The following is a 22,440-nucleotide window of genomic DNA, read 5'->3' on the forward strand; positions in this document are numbered from 1 at the left end:
CCACACATTGCTTATGGAAGTGCCCAAATCATCTTGCAACCACTTTCCCTGCTTTTGCCTGTGACACCTGTGAACGTATTACATCTTATACAGCATCAATGGTTAATTTGCATATATTCAGCAGTGATGCCCTGGGAGACAGCTCAAGCTCACTCCAAACTGAATTATCGCTAATTCTTTCTGTTTTAAGAAAGCAAACTCTTGTTTAGCTTATACAGCTTCACACGATATTAAACTTTAATTAGAAAAAAAAAATAACATAAAAATGGGTTAAATTAAAATTATATTGTTATGGTTAAGGAAAGTATTGACATTTTTTTTTCGTAGTTTATGATAAAAACAATATATATAAAAATAAATAAATGGCTTTTTTGTTTATATAAATAACAATTCAGTGGTACAGTTGAATTTTAAAAAGAATGCTAGAAGCACTGTTTTTTCCCAAGCTCAGACTTTTTTTTATGTCTTTTTTTAACATTCCAAATTCCAATTAATACAAGATACACAAGGAAGCAAAGCAAAGGAATATTTAACTTTCAACAAAGGGCAGTCATAGAAAAACAACATCTTTCATTTCCTCTGTATTCCAGCACTTGTAGTTGCTCTGCAGGGATTTTGCTTCTCTATTTGCTTGTGCATTGATGGTCTGTTTAAGAAGTATTGAAGATAAAAAGATTAGTTTATCTATTTTAATATTTAAGACTGAGTCAGCATATATAGTTTTCCTTTATTTAAAAAGTTTAGTGCATTATCTGAAAAAAGAGAGTTACAAAAGTTCAAAACTGAGAAACAACATAGACATAAATAGTGTTCTTTATTCTACTGAAACTTCCTTTGCCTAAAGGAAAACTTAAGGCAACTATAAAAAATGAGATTTTCTCACCTGGGGCTCCCCTCAGCCCCCAGCAGCCGATCTGTGCCCTCGCAGCCCCGCTCAGATGCTCCTGCACCCGCCGGCGAACACTTCCGGTTTGGCCGTCACCGGCCGACAGGCATGGGAATGCGAGTGATTCTTCGCGTTCCCAGCCTGTATATCGCCCCCTATGCTGCTATTGCGGCCAGCTGGTCGCAATAGCAGCATAGGGGGCAATATACAGGCTGGGAACGCGAAGAATCACTCGCGTTTCCATGCCTGTCGGCCGGTGACGGCCATACCGGGAGTGTTCGCCGGCGGGTGCAGGAGCATCTGAGCGGGGCTGCGAGGGCACCGATCGGCTGCTGGGGGCTGAGGGGAGCCCCAGGAGAGTAAATCTCATTTTTTATAGTTGCCTTAAGTTTTCCTTTAAAGAGAATCTGAAGGCAGATTAAAAATGGCTTTTTAACTTATATTCAGCAGGGGCATTTATGCCCCTGCTAAAACGCCGCTATCCCACGGCATAACGAGGGGTCTTTACCCCCCAAATCCCCTCCGTGGTGCCCGGGGAGCGCTTCCGTGTGAGGCAGGGCTTTGAGCTGCAGCCCTGCCTCACATGCATCTGTCAGCGGCAAATCTCCGCCTCTCCCCCGCCCCTCTCAGTCTTCCTTCGCTGAGAGGGGCGGGAAGAGGCGGAGATCCGCCACTGACAGACGCGTGTGAGGCAGGGCTACAGCTCATAGCCCTGCTTCACATGGAAGTGCACAGGGGCAGCAAAATCCACGACCAAGAAAGTCGTGGATTTTGCAGGGGGGATTTGGGGGGTAAGACCCCTCGTTATGCCGCAGGATAGCGGCGTTTTAGCAGGGGCAAACGTGCCCCTGCTGAATATAAGCTAAAAAGCCATTTTTAATGTGGCTTCAGATTCTCTTTAAGTAGCAAAAACGTATTAAACACTAAACCTAAATGCTATGATTCCATATTGTTTCTTTTTTGCTCTTTCTTTAGCTTTTGACAAAGCCGACTATCCTCTTACCCGTACATTTAAAAGGGGCGCCTTAGTAAAATGGGTGCAAGGAAAGCTCTATAGTAGAATTTCGGTAATTTTATCATTATTCTACTATCCCTGATCCATGATAGTAAAATATGGGTAATTATACCAACATTCTACTATCACTCACTGTAACAGGACATGCAATTTGTATGCGTGCACCACTGTAATAGATCTAGGACCAGGAATAATGCAGGAACCTACAATAATGTATTCAATCAAAATATTTATTTCATTAGTTACTTAGCCAAACAAGTGTAAAATATTTTACTTAAAACAAATTAAAATCAAAGAGAAGAGTCCAGCTGGCCCATACCAATAAACACATAGGATGATTAATTTCTCTTCAGTTGGCAACCAGTAACCCTAAAACAAGCCAGATTTATACTTTTTTTGCCCCAGGCCAGGTATATTGGGACTCCCTTTCTAAGTGCAGCAGTGTCCCTCCCATTCCCTGTGCTGTGCCCTCTTCCATGTATATCAAATCAAATCAAAGATAGCTTTATTGGCATGACCAAGTTTTAATACAGGAATTGCCAAAGCAGGGGGAATAAGGGACATGGGATGGGATGGAGTGGGGGTGCAGTGAGTTAGCAGTTCATGGACATTTTGGGGGGGGGGGGGGGCATTTACAGTTCATGTATGCTCCTCTTAGTCTGTGGCATGCTGTGACATAGTGTGCAGCGATTGTCACTGTGGATTTCTCTTCTCCTAGTAGAATGCAGTGTTTTCTCTCATTCTCTACTGCGTGAAAGTCTTCAAATAGTTCCATCAGTTTCTTAAAGGTAACCATGGCTGAAGGAGAAAAAGAAGGTATACATACCTGGGGCTTCCTCCAGCCCCATACGCGCTGATCGATCCCACACCGCCATCCAGCACTGCCCGCAGCTACGAGAACCGGCTCCCCGCAGTTCCGTCAGTCGGAGCCAGTCTAAGCGTAGCAGAGGTGCGCTCTTTGCGTATCTCTGCAGGAGTGTATGGAGCGATACGTAGAGGGCGCACTTCTCCTGCGTAGCCCGGCTCCAATGACGTCAGCGGCGAGAGCCCGTTCTCGTAGTTGCGGCCTTGCGGGCAGCGCTGGATGGGACTTGTGGATCTGAGTTTGGAAGGACCAGAGAGTTGACATTTTCTTTCAGGGCACATGGCTTTTCTTGGTCTTCATTGTGCAGCATGGCTTTGTAGTGGGGCGAGTTGGGCCTGCTGCTCAGTAGATGGGCCCAGTAGGACAACACTCTCTTCTGTATCTGAAGCAGTAGTGGAAATCTACCCAGCTCAGCTCGGCAGGCATTGTTTGAGGTACTCCGATAGACCTGGAGGAGGTGTTTGCAGATTTCCAGGTGGAATATTTCTGGGAGGCTAGATTCCCAATTTGATTGATCTGGGTAGGTGATGGGGCCCCATATTTCGCTTCTATAGAGTAGGATTGGGGTGATGACACTGTCAAAGACTTTCAGCCAGACCTTCACTGCTGGTTTGAGGTGGTACAGTTATTTTCTGATAAACGAGATAAACAGAGGAACACCAAGAGCCCCAATAGTGTAGTATGTATTGACAAAGGGGATAATGACAAAGAGTAATAGTTATTATACTCACAAACATGGGTCACCAATAGGCAACCACTGTACAGGCAGGTGGGGAGATTATCCTGACCCCACTCAAGAATAATAAGTCGCTCTCTCAGAGGCACAGAGTGTTGTTTGTTTTGCTAGATGTTGTAACTCCTTTTTCTATTGCCTGAGGAAGTGGGCGCTGATCCATGAAACGTGTTGCTTTGTTTTATCTGGAGTTCGTTAATAAATAGACTGAATGTACAGTCCTGTTGTGTCTGCTTGGGGGAGGTAAGTCCACCACTGCCTCCTCTAATTACCCCCCAAAAATGTGGCTTTTAAATTCCTTTAAAACCCCTTTTATCCTTTTGGTGCCTCTGTTCTCTCCTATATAATAAGTTATTTCCTGATGGCATAGAACGTTCTGCAAGCTTTGGCTTTCAGGGCCTCTATATTTATCAGTTCTGCTGATTTCACAGTCATTTAGTGTAGAGGATGGGCTCTGCGCTGACCTTGTGTTTTTCCTCTGGAACACCATGGTTTTAGTTTTCTTCAGATTAATGGGGAGTGCCCATGTTGTGCTGAATTTCTCCAGGATTTCTAGGCGGTCTGGTAGACCTTCTTTAGTTGGTGATTGCAGTAAGAGGTCATCTGCGTACAGTAGGAATTTCACTGTTGTGTATCTAGGGCTGAGGCTATTTTTTTGATGTATATGTTGAAAAGTGTTGGACTCAGGCTGCAACCCTGTCTTCCCCCCCGACCCTGGAGGAAAAAAGGTGTTCTTTTCCCATTCACTTTCACACTGCACTTGTTTCCAGTGTATGAGCTCTTTATGACATCTTATGTTTTCCCTCCTATTCTGCTCTCTAGGAGTCCCAGGAACAAACCTGGAAGCCACACTGAGTCAAAAGCCATTTTAAAGTCCACAAAGCAGGCAAATATTTTTCCCTTTCTTCGTTTGTGTACATGGTGCTTGATAAGGGTGTGCAGGGTGTAGATGTGGTCGGCGGTGCAATGGTTTGGCATAAAACCTGCTTGACTCTTACTGGTAACATTGTGCTGTGTGAGAAAGGTGAGGATTCTCTTATTCTGGATGCTGTTGAACAGATTTGTCAGTGTGCTTCTCACACAGATGCCTCTGTAGTTGGCTGGGTCATAGCGATCTCCACTCTTGTAAATGGGAGTTATAAGTCCTTCATTCCAGACTTCAGGGAAGTAACCGGCGTACAGGACCAGGTTGAATAGTTTCCATATTGCAGCATGGATTTCTGGGGTGCCAGATTTGATCATTTCTGATAGGACTCCATCTGTGCAACTAGCTTCTTTGCCTTGCATGGATTTCATCTTCTCTTTTATTTCCTCTAGTGTGAAAGGTGTGTCAAGATGTTTTGAAAATCTTTCACCTTCTCCTTCAGGTTCCTTAATTTGCTGAATATTTGTGCTTGTTCTGGGCTGAGTTCTTTTATAGGAATATCTCTGTATAGGTCTTTGAAGTATTGTAGCCAGACTTGGCCATTTTGGATGTGCTGATTATTTTATTTGGGTTTTTGCCAATTTGTTTCCAGGTCTCCCAAAAGGAGTTGTCTTGCAGAGATTCTTCAAGCCGTTTGAGTCAATTTTGGACGTGGTTTTGTTTTTTCTTTTTAATGGTTGCTTTATATTGAGGTTGTGCAGCGTCATGTGCTGTCCTCAATTCTATATTGTTTGGATGTCTGTGTTTTTTGTTTGATATGGCTCGTAGGTTGTTTCTTAGTGACTTGCATTCACTGTCGAACCATTTGTTTGAGTTTTCCTTTGGTGGTCTCTTTTGGGCAATCCTTCTTATGTTGGCCATTTCTGCAATGGTGTGTAATATCTGGTTGAAGTCCTTTGCTTGCTGCACACCTTATTGATCAGGGTTGTAGGTATACGTTTGATAGTCCAGAAGTAGCTGTATTGCTTCTGGTCTGTTGAGAGTCTCCATGTACTTTATGGTTGATTCTCTGGACCATTTAAAATTGGGTGGTAGGTTACACAGGCTTACTGGATGTTGTTGTACAGAGGGTTTGCTTGAGGAATTGATGTATAGTAGGATTTGGTTGTGGTCTGACAGATGTAATTGTGGGGTGACTATGAGAGCACGGATGCTTGCAGGGTCCATATAACTGATGGCATAGTCCACCACACTACTACCTACATAGGAGTTTAGTGTATATCCAGGGCCGGTTGAAGTAACAATTGGGCCCTAGGGCAAAATTAGCCTGGGGGCCCCCCAACAGACACCCCCGACCAAAAAGCGTCATTAGAGGCCCTTTGTTGCAGCCAAATTTCCCTCCTGGGCCCCTGAGCTGGCTGCTGACCCTGCCCCAATCACCTCCCAACTTAACAGACTCTGCAGAGTCCTTGGGGAGCAGCAGTTAAGATGGGGAGGGACACCTTGGGGGCTCCTACAGGCTCTGGGGCCCTGGGGCAATTGCCCATTTTTTCCTATGGTAGCTCCGGCCCTGTGTATATCTCCCTGGAGAGTCCCCCTTGGTCCAGCCATTTAGGATGTGAAGTCCTAGACCTTTTCAGAGGTTCAGCAGTTGTTTCCCATACTTATTGACTGTGCTGTCGTAGCTGTTTCTATCTTTCTGTATGGCTTCAGGGTACTGGGTCTCAGGTCCAAATATATGGAAATTGCCATCTGAGGTGATGTAGTCTTTTTCTGTTCCTGTTCTGGCATTTAGGTCACTGTAGATACGTATTTTTACCAAGGTTTGGAAGTGAGCAGCTTCCCTTTGTAGGACTTGGTAGCTCTCTGGATTAGAGTATGGTGATTCTGCTGGTGCAATATATGCTGCACAGAGGTAAATGTCAGTCTGAGAGGAGATGATGGAGCTGCTTAACTTTAACCAGATGTGGCTGTTCCCTCTCTGCACTGGTTTGATGTATTCTTGAAGCTTCTCCTTATACCAGATTATAATCCCTCCTGAGCAGCGACCCTGCTTGACATGTTTGTGTTTCTAGGCTGCGACAGTGAATTCCCGATAACCAATGGGTACTGATTACTCGTCCTCTGTTTGGGTCCATGTCTCTAGGAGAATCTGTATGTCAACCTTTCTTAGTCTTTCTTCAAAGTCTGGGTCATTTATTTTGGTTCCAAAAGCTGAAGCACTCAAACCTTGAATATTCCAGCTGCTAATTATGAGGGGTTTCATGTTGTGTTTGTTTTTGTTTACCTTGTAATTAGCTGTTTATAGGGCAGTCTGTTTTCCACAGTTTCCTTACTTCTTCTGCCATGTCAGTGCTCTGTGATGTTATCTCTGTTGTAGGTCTTGTGGTGGGTGGGTTCCTCCTTTGTTGCCATCTCTGGGGATTCACATTTTAGTTTAAGGAGCCATTTATGTGGTGCCTTTTTGGGGTAGTCTGCAGGGCCGTGCAGAGGATTCTCAAGGGGGGGTGCTCAAATTTTAAAAAGGGGCCCTAATCGATAAATCGTGCTAAATTGTGTATGTATTACCCCTTCTCCAGAAAGCACTAGGCAGTCTTAACCCCCCCCCCCCCCCACCACCACCACCACCACCACCACCACACACACACACACACACACACACCTTTATAGAAGTATCAGGCAGACTTTGTGTCTTCTTCCAACCAACTTCTTTGGTGCCACCACCCTCAAATCAGCAGTCATAGGTGCGCACTATTAGAGTGGGCACAGTGGAGCCTGATGTAGGCATGGATTCACCTTTCATTACTGGGACCTCTGTCCCTCTAGATCAGCACCCAAGCTTCTTTTCAGGCAAAGAAGCAGTGGTTGCCAATATGCAGTGGTTGCTAAGCATTAGTAGATGCAAAACTGCAGTAAGTGCCAAGGTCCAGTGGGTGCACAGATGCAGTGGGTGGTAAGACGCAAAGGTCCAGTTTGTGCTAATTTGCAGTGGGTGCCGATGTGCCAAAGTACAGTCCGTGTCAAGCTGCTGTGGGTACCAAGGTCCAGTTTGTATTGGGTGTTTATTTGCAGTGGATGCTATGCTATATTGGGTGCTGAATGAGTAGCAGAAGGCGATAAACAATAGTGGGTGCCATGTGAGTGCTAATTGATACAGGGAGCCATGTGAGTGTTGGACATGAGTGTAGGTAGTGCCATGTGTGGTCTGGATGTGTGCCATGGGAGAGTACTGAGTCTCATATGGGTTCAGACCAAGGGTGGGTACTGGTTGCTATTTGAGTGCTGGCCATGGATGGGTACTAGGTGCATATAATGGCTTTGGAACTTTGTGCTGTGTGAGTACTGTGCCATGTGGGTGTTGATTATGGGGGTTATAGGGTGTCATGTGGGTCTTAGGTGCAAATATTGAGTGCCAAGTGGGTACTGGGAGCAAGTACATGGTAACATCTGGGTAATGGGTGCTGGCTAGTGGGGTATTTGTTGTCATGTGGGTGCTAAATGCAGAAGCTGGGTGCCATGTGGGATCTGGGTGCTGGCACAGGGTGTCATGTGCATTCTGGCTGTATGGGTTGGTGTCAAGCATCATGTAGGTGTTGATTGCAGTTACTCAAGCCCTTGTGAGTTCTGGGTGCAAGTACTGGATGTCATATGTGAGTGTTTGGTGTTTGTGCTGGGCACCAAGTGGAGGCTTAGTGCAACTGGAACTACTGCAGATGAAACATGTGGGTGTTGGGTGCAGGTACATTGGTGCGAATACTTGGTGCATTGCCTGCACTAGGTGCTAGCTATGGGTGGGCATTGTGTGTCATGTGGATTCTGAGTGCAGGTACTTTGGGTGCTAGTTATGTGAGTTCAGATAATGTGCAAGTACTGTGCCAAGTGGGTGTGAGTACTGGGTGCCAGCTATAGGGTGAATGATGCAAGTACTAAGTGCCATATGGAGGTCGGATATAAGTATTGGGTGAAAGTTGCTTGGTGCAAGTACTGGGTGCTTGCTATAGTGGGGGTTACTGGTTGAGTGTAATGTGGGTGCTGAATATTGGTGGGATTGCGGTGGGTGCAGGGAGTGGGCGGTCACTGTGGGTACTGCTATGAATAGCATAGTTGCTGCTAGGAGAGGTCAGTGTGGTTGCTGGGGGAGGTAGAGGTCAGTGTGGGTGCTGGTGGAAGGGTAGGTCACTGTGGGTTCTGTGGAAGGAAGAGGTCAGTATGAGTGCTGGAGGAAGGGGAGGTCACTGTGGGTGCTGGGAGAGGTCATTGTAGTTATTGGAGGAGGGAGTAGTTGTGGATGCTGTGTGTTGGGAGAGATCAGTGTGGGCGCTGCTTTTGGGATGGGAGGTCCCTGTAAGTGCTGCAGGGGACAGGAGGGTAGCCTCTGGGGGAGGGAAAGACCACTGTGGGTGCTGGGGGAAGGATAGGTCAGTGTGGGTGCTGGGGTAGGCAGGATCACTGCTAGAGCTGGGGAGGGAGAGGTGATTGTGGGTGGTAGGTGAAGGGAGAGGTCACTGTGGGAGGGAGAGGTCACTGTGGGTGCTAGGTGGAGGGAGAGGTCACTGTGGGAGGGAGAGGTCACTGTGGGTGCTGGGGGAGGGAGAGATCACTGTGGGTGCTAGGTGGATGGAGAGGTCACTGTGGGTGCTAGGTGGATGGAGAGGTCACTGTGGGAGGGAGTGGTCACTGTGGGTGCTGGTGGAGGGAGAGGTCACTGTGGGTGCTAGGTGGATGGAGAGGTCACTGTGGGTGCTGGTGGAGGGAGAGGTCACTGTGGGTGCTAGACGCAGGGAGAGGTCACTGTGGGTGCTAGGTGGAGGCAGAGGTCACTGTGGGTGCTGGTGGAGGGAGAGGTCACTGTGGGTGCTAGGCGCAGGGAGAGGTCAATGTGGGTGCTAGGTGGAGGGAGAGGTCACTGTGGGAGGGAGAGGTCACTGTGGGTGCTGGTGGAGGGAGAGGTCACTGTGGGTGCTAGGTGGAGGGAGAGGTCACTGTGGGTGCTAGGTGGAGGGAGAGGTCACTGTGGGTGCTAGGTGGAGGGAGAGGTCACTGTGGGAGGGAGAGGTCACTGTGGGAGGGAGAGGTCACTGTGGGTGCTGGTGGAGGGAGAGGTCACTGTGGGTGCTAGGTGCAGGGAGAGGTCACTGTGGGTGCTAGGTGGAGGAAGAGGTCACTGTGGGTGCTAGGTGGAGGGAGAGGTCACTGTGGGAGGGATAGGTCACTGAGGGTGCTGGGGGAGGGAGAGGTCACTGTGGGTGCTAGGTGGAAGGAGAGGTCACTGTGGGTGCTAGGTGGATGGAGAGGTCACTGTGGGAGGGAGTGGTCACTGTGGGTGCTGGTGGAGGGAGAGGTCACTGTGGGTGCTAGGTGGATGGAGAGGTCACTGTGGGTGCTGGTGGAGGGAGAGGTCACTGTGGGTGCTAGGCGCAGGGAGAGGTCACTGTGGGTGCTAGGTGGAGGCCGAGGTCACTGTGGGTGCTGGTGGAGGGAGAGGTCACTGTGGGTGCTAGGCGCAGGGAGAGGTCACTGTGGGTGCTAGGCGGAGGGAGAGGTCACTGTGGGAGGGAGAGGTCACTGTGGGTGCTGGTGGAGGGAGAGGTCACTGTGGGTGCTAGGTGGAGGGAGAGGTCACTGTGGGTGCTAGGTGGAGGGAGAGGTCACTGTGGGTGCTGGGGAAGGAAATGTCACTGTGGGTGCTAGGTGGAGGGAGAGGTCACTGTGGCAGGGAGAGGTCACTGTGGGAGGGAGAGGTCACTGTGGGTGCTGGTGGAGGCAGAGGTCACTGTGGGTGCTAGGTGCAGGGAGAGGTCACTGTGGGTGCTAGGTGGAGGGAGAGGTCACTGTGGGTGCTAGGTGGAGGCAGAGGTCACTGTGGGTGCTGGTGGAGGGAGAGGTCACTGTGGGTGCTAGGCGCAGGGAGAGGTCACTGTGGGTGCTAGGCGGAGGGAGAGGTCACTGTGGGAGGGAGAGGTCACTGTGGGTGCTGGTGGAGGGAGAGGTCACTGTGGGTGCTAGGTGGAGGGAGAGGTCACTGTGGGTGCTGGTGGAGGGAGAGGTCACTGTGGGTGCTGGGGAAGGAAATGTCACTGTGGGTGCTAGGTGGAGGGAGAGGTCACTGTGGCAGGGAGAGGTCACTGTGGGAGGGAGAGGTCACTGTGGGTGCTGGTGGAGGGAGAGGTCACTGTGGGTGCTAGGTGCAGGGAGAGGTCACTGTGGGTGCTAGGTGGAGGGAGAGGTCACTGTGGGTGCTAGGTGGAGGGAGAGGTCACTGTGGGTGCTAGGTGGAGGGAGAGGTCACTGTGGGTGCTAGGTGGAGGGAGAGGTCACTGTGCGTGCTGGGGAAGGAGATGTCACTGTGGGTGCTAGGTGGAGGGAGAGGTCACTGTGGCAGGGAGAGGTCACTGTGGGAGGGAGAGGTCACTGTGGGTGCTGGTGGAGGGAGAGGTCACTGTGGGTGCTAGGTGCAGGGAGAGGTCACTGTGGGTGCTAGGTGGAGGGAGAGGTCACTGTGGGTGCTAGGTGGAGGGAGAGGTCACTGTGGGTGCTAGGTGGAGGGAGAGGTCACTGTGGGTGCTAGGTGGAGGGAGAGGTCATTGTGGGTGCTAGGTGGATGGAGAGGTCACTGTGGGTGCTGGGGAGGGAGAAGTCACTGTGGGTGCTAGGTGGATGGAGAGGTCCCTGTGGGTGAGGAAGAAGTCACTATGGGTGCTTGGGGAGGTAGAGGTCAGTATGGGTCCTAGGTGGAGGGTGAGGTCAGTATGCCACACTAGGATTCCTATCCAGACCTCTTCACCTGAAAGTGCCCCAGGAGGAGGCGGAGCTTCTCGCGGGTGGGCGGGGCTTACCGCGGTAGGGGGCGGGGCTTATTTTGCGCGATCAGAGGGGCCTTTTTTTACTGATTTTAAAAAGGGGGGGGGGGTGCCTGGGCACCCAGAGCACCCCCCTCTGCACGTGCCTGGTAGTCTGGCTTGGATTGGCTAGTACTGCAGCTCTCTGGGGTCTGGGCGCCAGGGGCCTGTTAAGCACAAGGTCTTTAAACTCTTTTGCCAGCAGGCTCACTCCGTGCTTATTGAGGTGTTTATTGTCATATAGATGCTGATATGATATAGAGAAATGTTGTGCCAATTGTATGTTTGCTGATGGGCTGATTTTGGTAGTCAGCTGCTTATCATCCCTGTACTGCAGACCTTCCCTTTCATGCATGGCTCTCTTGAACATAAGCTTCCCTTTTCATGTGTTTCTCCCCATTTGCAGCCTTTTCTTTCATATGTAGCAATCTCTATTTCATGTCCAGCTGCCCTCTTGGGCAGCAGCCACTCAAGGACCTGGCCTTGGTTGCCTTTAAAGAAATCTGGCCCGTAAGACTGATTGCAATCATTACATAAAGTGTATAAGTGAACAAAATCTATTATATTCAATCTATAAAGTGCCTGTGCTCAAACCATATTTTATTTGAATACAAGAAGAATTAAACAGTGAGCACCAAAAAAGTTTCTATACCGTGTTAGCCAAACAAATTACTGTATATAGGTAGAAAAAAAGAAGAAGGGGACTAGATCCCAGAAAGCTTGCATCATTTAACTCTATTAGTTAGCCATTAAAAGGTATTATTTTTTTACAAAACGTTGTTTTTTTCTACCTATACAGTGAGTGCCATAAATAAATAAAATTAATAAAAATAGTGAGCAATTGTGCAAAATTTAAATTAAATGTACTCCCTAGGTCAAGGCAATGGCAGAAAAAAGACCTGTAAAAAGAACTGGATGCAACACTAGTCAAATAGACATAAAACCCCAACCAGTCGCAGTCAGTAGCCGAGAACAACTGCTGGTGTCAATTTCAAAGTGGACTATGCTCAATGCGTATCGTGGTCAAGGACCACTTCATCAGGTAAAATGTGTTAATAGCATGGTTAGGCCCCCAATGTACATTTGTATAATTACATTCTTCCCTCCCATTCATCCTTACTTTACCAGTCAACCTCTTCCTGTCATTTCCAACCATAAAATGTTTAATGAATCCATTTTTTCAACACACAATGCAATTAAAAGTCACTGAGACCGTATACTCCCCAAATTTCTTTATCTATTCCACAATACGCCTGTCTTGCTCCCTACCCATTTTTTCTCTGAGATGGATAAGTTGGTTGAGTCATTCATTTGGGCTTCCTTTTACCAACGGATAACACTGGCCAGCTTACAGCTGCCTGTAGACAGAGGTGGGATTGCACTTCGAAAGCTTACATTTTATTATTGGTCTGCTGTCCTAACGTCTGTTTATTGGTGGTTTGCTCAATCACAATATAATCCGTCTACTGTATTGGCGGCAGCCATATTGGGCTTATTTACAGCCCTCTCTAGCCTACCCTATCGAGGACCCAAGGCTTTTCCTTCTCTGACTACATGATAACAGTTACTAAAGTATGGGAGGTAGCGGGAGTATATTTATCCCGAGCGGATCGGTGGTCGCCACATAATCTGCTATGGAATAATGCTCGAATTTGGTAGTTTACCATGGTCCCTGACCCAAGTATGTGGGCAGATAGGGGTATAGTGAAACTCCGGGATATCACAGAGGGCAATTCTCTTCGGGAATTTAGTGATTTAAAAAGGTTGTTTGCCTTACCAAACTCCATGCTGTTTAGATATATCCAATTATGCCACGCTTTCAATACTTAGTTCAGGACACCTGACCTATTGTTGCAATCTCACCCCTTAGAGGATCTCGTTCCTCATTCTGGGGTGACGGGGTTACCTCACAACTATACACCTTACTCGTGCATAGAGAAGCAGGATCCATAAACAAACTTTTTAAGGTGTGGCAATTGGCAAAGGGATGTGTCAGATTTGACAGAGAAGGATTGAGTAGAAGCTACTGCTAATATGGTTACCACACCTGTAGCTGCTAGGCATAAACTGGTCTCCCTGCGGTTTCTGTATCGGACATATATGACACCCTACAGGCTGTCAAGGATGGGGAGGGGTGAGCATGCGGCCTGTTGGAGCTTCAGGGAAGACAGAGCCGATTTAATTCATATTTTTGGGAGCTATAATAGTATTTAAGAATTCTGGGAAGGAGTTCATGATATGCTGTTTTCCTTGTTCGATAACATCATACCTTATACTGCTACAGCACTACTTCTTTGTGCTTTTTGGGACATAACGCTTTCAGACCCGAAGGCCTTTTTGATAAAATTATTATTAATGTATGTTAGAAGAATGGTGGCCATGCACTGGAAAAAGTCCCCTCCACTGTCAATATTGGCGTTTACACAAAGGGTTAGTGCTGATCTTCCTATATACAAAAGTTTATAAGAAAATAGGGGCTCTCCTAAAAATGTTACAGGGTATGGAAACGTTGGTTGTCTTTGCATAAAATTGATATTTGATGACTGTCTGTTACATACTGGGAGAGTGGGGGAGGGGATCGGCCAGGTGGCAAGAGAACAGGGAGATTGCATGTTGGTGTTTGTTTTTTTCTGTGTTTGTTTTATTAAAAATTTTTTATAAAAATAGTTTTACACAAAAAAGTCACTGAAACAACTAATATGTGTGTGTCTGTGCTTGAAAGGGGGCAAGGGTATCTGTGATATTAATTTAAAACATCTTTATGTCAAGTTACTAAGATCAACCAGGACTAAGATCAACCAGAATTAGTAAAATATTTTGCATCAACCCAGTTAATGGGATTGATGTTACTGAATTCAAAGGTTATTGCATAATATTAGTGTGCTGATATTGTTAACTATTTTTAAACCACACATGAGCTATGTATGCATTTTGTAATTGAGTTGCTGGGCATTCTGATTGTGTTTTGCACTGAGATATTTATGCATGTATGGTCCTCACTACCCTCTGCTATGTACCTTTTTACAACACTACAGAAGATGTTGAAGTCCTTCTGTATATCTGAAAAATAATAATAATAATAATAATAATAATAATAGTTGTTGGTGTTATTTTTATTATTATTATTATTATTATTATTAGTATTATTATTATTATGCGGTTGTTATTTGCTAAAAAAAAATCTCATTTTCAAGACTGTTGATGACTACACTTTCCAAATTCAAATATTTTAGTCCTGTCCAGTTACCAGCATTGATGAAATTGAATTAATAGTTTATCTCATACAGTTCTGCCAGGAGGCATGTCATTTGCTTATAAAGAATCTAATTTCTGCTCCATCCAAAAAAACCCAAAATATTTTAGTCCAGGTACTGGTCTTGATGAAATTTAAGACCGATTGATATGCTACGCAATGTGTCATCTTATGCCTATACTGATAGTGGAAACTCTTTAAAAAAAATGCAGAATTAAATAACAGATGCATCAGAGACAGTCTACATTACTCTAAACCATTTGTGTCAAAGTCAATCACATAAGTAGCCAAAATCTAAAACCTAGTCTAAGTTGTGGGCCAAACTGTTTATTAAAATTTAACATTTATTGAACACTCTCAAGCTAATTGGCGTACCCCACTGCTGCTTCAGCAGAAAAGGGTTAAGATGAAATGTGGCCCGCGGCAAGGATGCCAAGCTTATCCTCCTCCATAGTCTTTTTGGTAAGCTTGCCACTCAAGGGGGTTTGGATGCCAAAATGGGGCCCCATGTTAATTTTGCTGAGGGGTCCTATGGGTTGTTGCTGCACTCCACCTCAAACTGACAACATTTCAACCAGAAACACTGTCGCTGGTGTTCTCCTCTGGTTGGGAAGGCAGTAGGTGGTTATTCTTTTACTGCTTACAATGAGACATATATGAAGCTCTAGAGGGCCACATAAAATGACAAAGAGGGACACATTCGACCTTGTGTTTGAAACCTGTGCTCTAAGCTGTATTATCCAACATTATTAAGATCACACAATCCTTTAGCACCTGATATGGTAAAGGCCATTGCAATATTGTAAAAGACATTCCCTACCTGCACAATAATGCAGGATATTGCATATTTCCACCTTCGTATATGTGTGTTCACATTTTTTATTGACTAAATTGATGAACATTGATAGTGTTGAGCATCCCAGTATACTTTGTTCCCTACAGTAATGTGCACACTGCCTAACTTGTTGGAAGACCCCATTAAAGTGAACCTCCAGACTAAAAATCGACTCAGCAGCACTGAAAAGGCCTGGTGTTTATTTTACAGTTTCACAGCATCAGAACTTTGTTTCTCTTATACAAGCCTCATTTTTAGCTGCACAGAAGAAAACTGCCCGGGCATTTTTCCCCTGATGCTGTGCAAAGCATGATGGGATTTCTGATGTTGTTGTTCTCGTTCTGCTGTTTTGGTGCAATTTTTTTTTAACATTTTGAATTTGACATTTGAAGCCTAGCGCATGCAGCTGGGAGGGGTTATCAGGACACAGGACAGTTGGAATTGTGTCTTATGCTCCCTGTCACCTCCTTTCAACCAAAAAGATGGCTGCCCCCATGACAAAGATGGCAGCCCCCATGAATCACAAACATTTGCCTGTTCATTTAAAACAGGGTGGGTAAAAAATGATATTGCCTATCTATTCTAATTAACATAACCAATGTAACTTAATGACAGTATGTTTGTTTAGGCTGAAGTTCCCCTTTAACCACTTTACCCCCGCGCGTATGGATTTCTCCGCTCCTTTTTCCATCCTTTCACCCCCAGGGACGGAGAAATCCGTACTTTGCGCACTCCCGCCACTGTCCGCGCTCCCGCTCGTAAACACGCCGCCCGCCGCTAGTAAACACGCCGCCGCCCGCTCGCCCAGAGATCAACGAACGGGAAAATCCATTCCCGTTCGTTGATCTAAGCCCCGCAATGATCTGCTGCCGCTCGGCTGAGCAGCGCGATCCCGATCATTGTGAAAAAATAACAAAGTCCCAGCCTCTTTCTACTTCCTGCAAGCGTCCGGAAGGACACTTGCAGGTCGCATGAAACAAATAGTAAAACTACACCCTAACCATTTTTTACACACAAATAAACTTGTTTTACACAAAAAATTAACTCCTTACCTCCCACATTCCCCAATTTTTTTTTTGTAATTAAAAAAAAAATAAAAAATTTACAATTTAAAAAAAATACATAAATAGTTACCTTAGGGACTGAATGTTTTAAATATTTATGTCAAGAGGGTATAACACTGTTACTTTATAAACTATGGGCTTGTAATTAGGGATGGACGCAAAACTGAAAAAAATGCACCTTTATTTCCAACTAAAATATTGGCGGCAAACATTGTGATAGGGACATAATTTAAACGGTTTTATAACCGGGATAAATAGGCATATACATTTAATGGGTTTTAATTACAGTAGCATGCATTATTTAAAAACTATAAAGGCCGAAAACTGAAAAATAATAATTTTTTTCCCACATTTTTTCCTATTTTCCCATTAAAACACATTTAGAATAAAATTATTCTTGGCATAATGTCCCACCTAAAGAAAGCCTAATTGGTGGCGAAAAAAACAAGATATAGTTCATTTCATTGCGATAAGTAATGATAAAATTATAGACGAATGAATGGAAGGAGCGCTGAAAGGTGAAAATTGCTCTGGTGGTCAGGGGGTAAAACCCCTCAGTTGGGAAGTGGTTAAGGAACTTCTGCCTGAATTTTCAAGCTTGTCAGTAAGCTTGTCACTTGTCAGTAATGCTGTCCAAATGTCCACAAGGTAAGCATTTTTTACCTAACTGTTAACACACACATTTTTTGCTACATAAAACTATGTTTACCTTTTAACCAACAACCCCAAGAAGATAATGTTCTATATTTTAGCACCCAACTATTTGTCACCAAATTAGTCACCAACTATTTGTCACCAAATTAGTTACCAACTATTTGTGTTTCACAGAGCCAGATCCTGTGCTACATTTTAACAAGAGGTCTGTAAATCAAATATTTGTTTGTGTTGAAGTGACAGGTATCAATTATGAAATCCATTGCTGTTTCCAGCTTGCTGTCTTTGTTACAGGTATTAAGAGATTTTTTTTTTCTTTAGGGAACAGACACACCTGGCACAGCTAATAGTATTTGTTAAACGGATGCCCTCTGATAGTCATGGTTCAAAGAAAAGCCTTCCAGAGTGTGAGCCCCCAACAAAACCTTAATAGGTGCTCCTGTGATGACGTTCATAACCAAGGGACCCATCTGTCAGGGGTCATAAACAAGTGTAACAACCATAACTACCCACCCACAACATGCATCTACCATGGCTCCCCCCACACTTCTTGGGTGGGGAGGCACCCCAAGGCCCTGGGCCCCTATATGACTGCAGGGGCTGGTCCCCCAGTAGTTACACCTATAGTTGTTATATAGATCAAAGCGTATGTTCCACTGTACATTCCCAGAAATGAGCTCTAGAGATTCCATATCAGTATGTTTGGCTTCAGAAGACCCCACTGAGCTGTCACTCTCTGTGCAGCATGAAATAGTCCATAGAGACTGCTGTTCCATTTTTTTAATAGCACAATATTCCTCAGGGTTGCCTATTCTTGTTGGATACATGCCAAAATTCCTAGTTAGATATTTCAGAAAGATACTTTCAAAGTTCTTTTGTTTATTGCCCATTTACTGGTATTACTTAATAAAATTCATATTTTTTTACATACCTGTAAATCCTTCCTTTTGTTTACAGCCCTTGTCATTTGATATAATGGGCATGATGCACAAAGCCTTTTCACCTGTTTTCCTCTGTTTTCACCTTATCTACATTACATTGTAAGCTCCCAAAGAGCAAACATATAATATAATTTAGGTAAGAAAAGTAATATTGAAATAAAGGAACAACTTACTTTGAGTGATTTTTGTGCTTGTAAATGTGCTGAAATGTTATTTTTATCAATTAGGTGATAAATAAGTCATTTATGAGAAGCTTTGTGACTAGAGTCCAATGTGTGTTGTGCACTGGAGACCCATTGATTAATAAATTGGACAGGCCAACACAACCTGGAGATGTGTGGAAATGAGTCTGCTTTGGGAGCATGTTTCTGGGTCGCTGACAGAATTATTTGCACCTTTTTCTAAAGTAAACCTTTAGTAATTGTGTAAGTTGAGGTTTTACAACTATCCATTACTTTTGGGACATTTAGTAAAAACTACCCTGCTTTTGCTGAAGTGTTGAAAATAAATCACTGCAAATACATTTCCTTGCCCAGTCCCCTCTTGCAGTAATCTGCTTGCAGTTATTTGTATGCTATGGTAAAACCACTGAATGGGAGTGTCAAGTTACCGGGAAGCACGCACCTGAATCTTTGGAGACCAATGAGATAAGGGCAGCTCCTCTAATAGGTCTGGTCATCACCCACAGTCCTTGGAGTGTGAACAGGGAGCTAAGATGAATAACAGGCAGGAGGGCTTGGACTGTGACTTGGTAACTGGCCACTCCAGTGGCAAATGAATTGGTGTGCAGATGTGGAATCATATATTTATGGATAGGCTAAACTGTCACCAGTAACAACAGGAACTGCAGAAGCAGGTGCAGTGTCAGGAAATACAAGCCAGGGTTCAGCAACCATGCAGGTAGGCAGACATGCAGAGGTGGACAATAAATCAGGTACTTGGATGGAGCAGAGGTTGGCAACTAATCAGGTTCTCAGAAAAGCCAGGGTCAGCATCGGAGCAGGTTGTTATACAAAGCGGGGCTGGGTTCTCAGACAAGCCAGGGTAAGCATCAGACAAGAAATCAGGGCAGCGACTAGTCAAGTCACAGGAGTAACACACTAGCTGCAATACAACAGCAAGTTGCTCTTGACACTCCTCAGCTTACATAGGCCATTTGGCGGGAATGCGTACACACATACACGTGTTAAGCGAATGCCCATGCATGCATATGAGAGTTTGCACCTTTCGGCCCAAGCCACAAGTCGCACACGTTAGATGACCACTGTTACATACCCACCTGCGCCCCCCCCCCCTTGAAATGTGGAAGTACACTCCGTCATGCAAAGATGCCAGTGACAGGCAGCACTGTAATTCGGTCACATCATGGGAGCTGTAGGAATAAAAAGATCTCCAGCCTCTTTCTGATCATGTGCGAAGGATGCATTGAGGATTGAGAAACACTTCTGGTGGTCAGTAGGCAATGGGTTCAGTGAACAATGTTTCCGCTATCTGCCATGCCAACCAGCTCATGAGGCACAAATGAGTGCTGAGGGACAAGGTACTCCACCCATCCGTGTGCCCCAAAATGATGGCTATATGGCCAATTCCCTAAAATGGGACCAGCCAGATATTCTACCTTACCTAAGGGAATAAGCTAAAAGACGCTTTACCTACTCACAAAACGATGCCTCTGCGCACAGGGATGCCTTCCAGAAGCCAGGCCACCACTGACTATGACCCCAGCGAAACCACACTTTCTGGCCTGTCCACTGTGTATTATCACATTAGCCAATGTTGTTGTATGTGTATTGTCTACCCTATGCATATTCACTGTACCCAGCCTGCATGTTTTATATTTTACCATTACCAAAACCTCTATGTGCCAAAACCAATTCCAGGTACATTCCCCTATGATAGCATATAAAGTTTATTCGGATTCTCCTAATCATCACACATTGTTGCCTGACTAAGCTCTCAACTTGCATGTGTGCCAGAGCCAGTTCAGTTTTTGCATAAAGAGAGGAGAGGGCAGCACTGCAAACATACATTTATTGATCTTTACTTACATTAGCCTAGACAATACATGGGGTGCAGTAGGGGAGATAAGCCTGTTGGTGTGTGGACAATGATCAGCTGAAAATTGTGCCACAAGCAACTGTACATGTATTTAACTCATTGACCACATTTGCCAACAAATTTACATTAACCTGTGTATTTCTATATTGCCTACAGTGGCATATCAAGTTAAGGATGCCATCCGCGCCCTCCGTGCCATTCCGCCGGTCCCCGCAGTTCAATAGTCCCCCCGTGCCGCTCCCGACCCAACAGCCCGGGTCGGGCTCTCCTGTCTCCACTAAAATGGCCGCCGGAGCTGGCCGCGGCTGCGCAGTCCGCATAGACGTGAGTGCGGCTGCGCAGCTCTAGGGCCTCCCCGATCCACGCTACAGGAGACATCCATGTGCGGATGGTGTCTTCCGTGCATTCAAATTTAATTCAGGTACTTTACATTTTTTTTGCTATTTGGACTCGTAAGTCCTTTAAGGTTTACTAAAATGGCGCTTTCTCTGACTTGGTGATAACCATAGATAATTATTAAAGTGAGACAATGTAAAATTTTACAATTTATAATTATAATCTTTTCATGAAAGATCTAGGGCTTGTGTTTGGCTGTATACCAGTGTAAATAAATCTAAAATCAAACTATGGTTTGCTCAATAGCTTAAAAAAATGCTCAGGCAACAGTGATCCCATTTCCATGTACATTATGGACTAAATTTGAAACTGACATGTCATTAATATGATCTGAGGGTTTTTCACATTCAAAGCCCATATGAAAAGCGATATCTTGTTGGAAGTTTAAGTTACAAGAATCCTCTTAATTAAATTAGAATGTTGTTAATTGATGTTATTCCATAGTTTATTACCCTCTCGAGAAATGTTTCCCTTTCCATCCAAAGTAAGCTTTATACTGGTTAAGCACTTTTCTTTTTAATTACTTTATTTAAACTTGCTTTAACCTCATTTAGTAGACAGTGGCTTTTTAAAATTGTAAAAGATATCACATTCAGAATGTACCCCACTGTTTTGATTTTACTTAGCAATAGAACTAAAATATGAGAAACTGCATAAAAATTAAAATAAAGAGTAGATGATTGAGAAGGAATTTGGAATTTTATTTGTTTTATGAATTAGAACATATAAATGAAAAGTAAAAAAAACTATGTAACACCTGCTTTGTATACAGTATAATGATGAAAGTGCATACATTATAGTTATATGTATGTGAAAAATGTATATTATCAGTTGTAATAAATTCCACAAAAGGGAGTTGCCCACCACAGAGGATATCTTGTTGGGTATCAACTCTGAATCAAGTTTTCTACTAATCATGATAATGGTAATGCAGAGAGAAGAAATATAGATAAAGAAATACCTTGATGACAACTGATATCGTGTCCATTAAACATTGCCAAACAAAAGATACAAATGCACAGTGAATACTATTGCCTGAGCGGCATACTTATTTTAAGCATTAATACACTTTGCTGGCTGCAGGGCAAGGACAAGCAGGTCAGGCAATCATCCTCAGTGAGTCCACTAGTCCTCCTCCCCTCCTCAGCCTCATGAGGGCAGCAGGCAAACCCTGAAACTTAAATTGCAGTGCAGTGTACACTCAGTTACATCGGTCCTCCTCCTCATCTTTCACCTACTTCTCCCGTAATGGGGTGGCAGTGATAGCGGAGTTCTGTGGGAGAGACAGCAAGCTAGTGCTACTATTGATTGACAGTCAGAATCTATATTACACCAGCAAGCATCCCCCTCAGAACTTGCAGCTCTAATTGAGCCCCAGAATTCCTCAGGCCCCACACACTTCTCTCCCATGTGATGCTCTATCGGTGGCCCTGATGACAAGCATCAGTGAGTGAGATGGGAGGACACAGCACACTGGACTTGGTATTTGGCTTACGCTACTGCAGTCTGCATTAATTACTCACATGGGGAAATAGAAGCATAGCCCCCTTGGAGTGAGGGTGGGAGTGGATGTCTTAGAGCATGGTGACACAAGGAAGGGGATGTGGGCACAGATACTGGGCACACTTATCACCATTTTAGGATGAAGGAACAGATTCAGGTCACACTGATTACCTGGGTTTGGCAGATGGGACATACATTGGCCACAATGATTAAAGGGGAAGCAGGGGGCAGATACTTGCTGCACTGATTACTTGGAGGAACAGATTTTGGTCACTGATCACCTGGAGAGGGGAGATGGGGACAGATCATGGTGGCTCTGATAATCAGGGGGGCAGATACTGGATGTTCTAACTACCTAGGGAGGGGAGAGGGATACTGACCACACTGCAAGGAGGGGAAGTGGAGCTGTACTTGAGGACTAAAAGGGTTAATGTCGGCACTCGGCACATGGGATCCTGGAGAAGTTATTAGCTTCACTTGTGGGCCAGGTGGGATTAGTGGCTGTGATAGTTTATGCAGTGCAGTCATTAACC

General features: G+C 45.1%; 1 long non-coding RNA gene across 1 annotated transcript in view; it reads right to left on the bottom strand.

Annotated features, from left to right (window-relative positions):
• Window positions 1-451: 451 nt before the first annotated feature.
• LOC137561426 (uncharacterized) overlaps window positions 452-22,440 on the bottom strand; it is a 28,324-nt gene continuing 6,335 nt past the window's right edge. The window contains exon 4 of the long non-coding RNA XR_011030006.1: window positions 452-646. This is a non-coding gene — a long non-coding RNA (uncharacterized lncRNA). The remainder of the gene's footprint in view (window positions 647-22,440) is intronic.

Source organism: Hyperolius riggenbachi, chromosome 3 (assembly GCF_040937935.1).
Source record: "Hyperolius riggenbachi isolate aHypRig1 chromosome 3, aHypRig1.pri, whole genome shotgun sequence".
Taxonomy (NCBI): Eukaryota; Metazoa; Chordata; class Amphibia; order Anura; family Hyperoliidae; genus Hyperolius; species Hyperolius riggenbachi.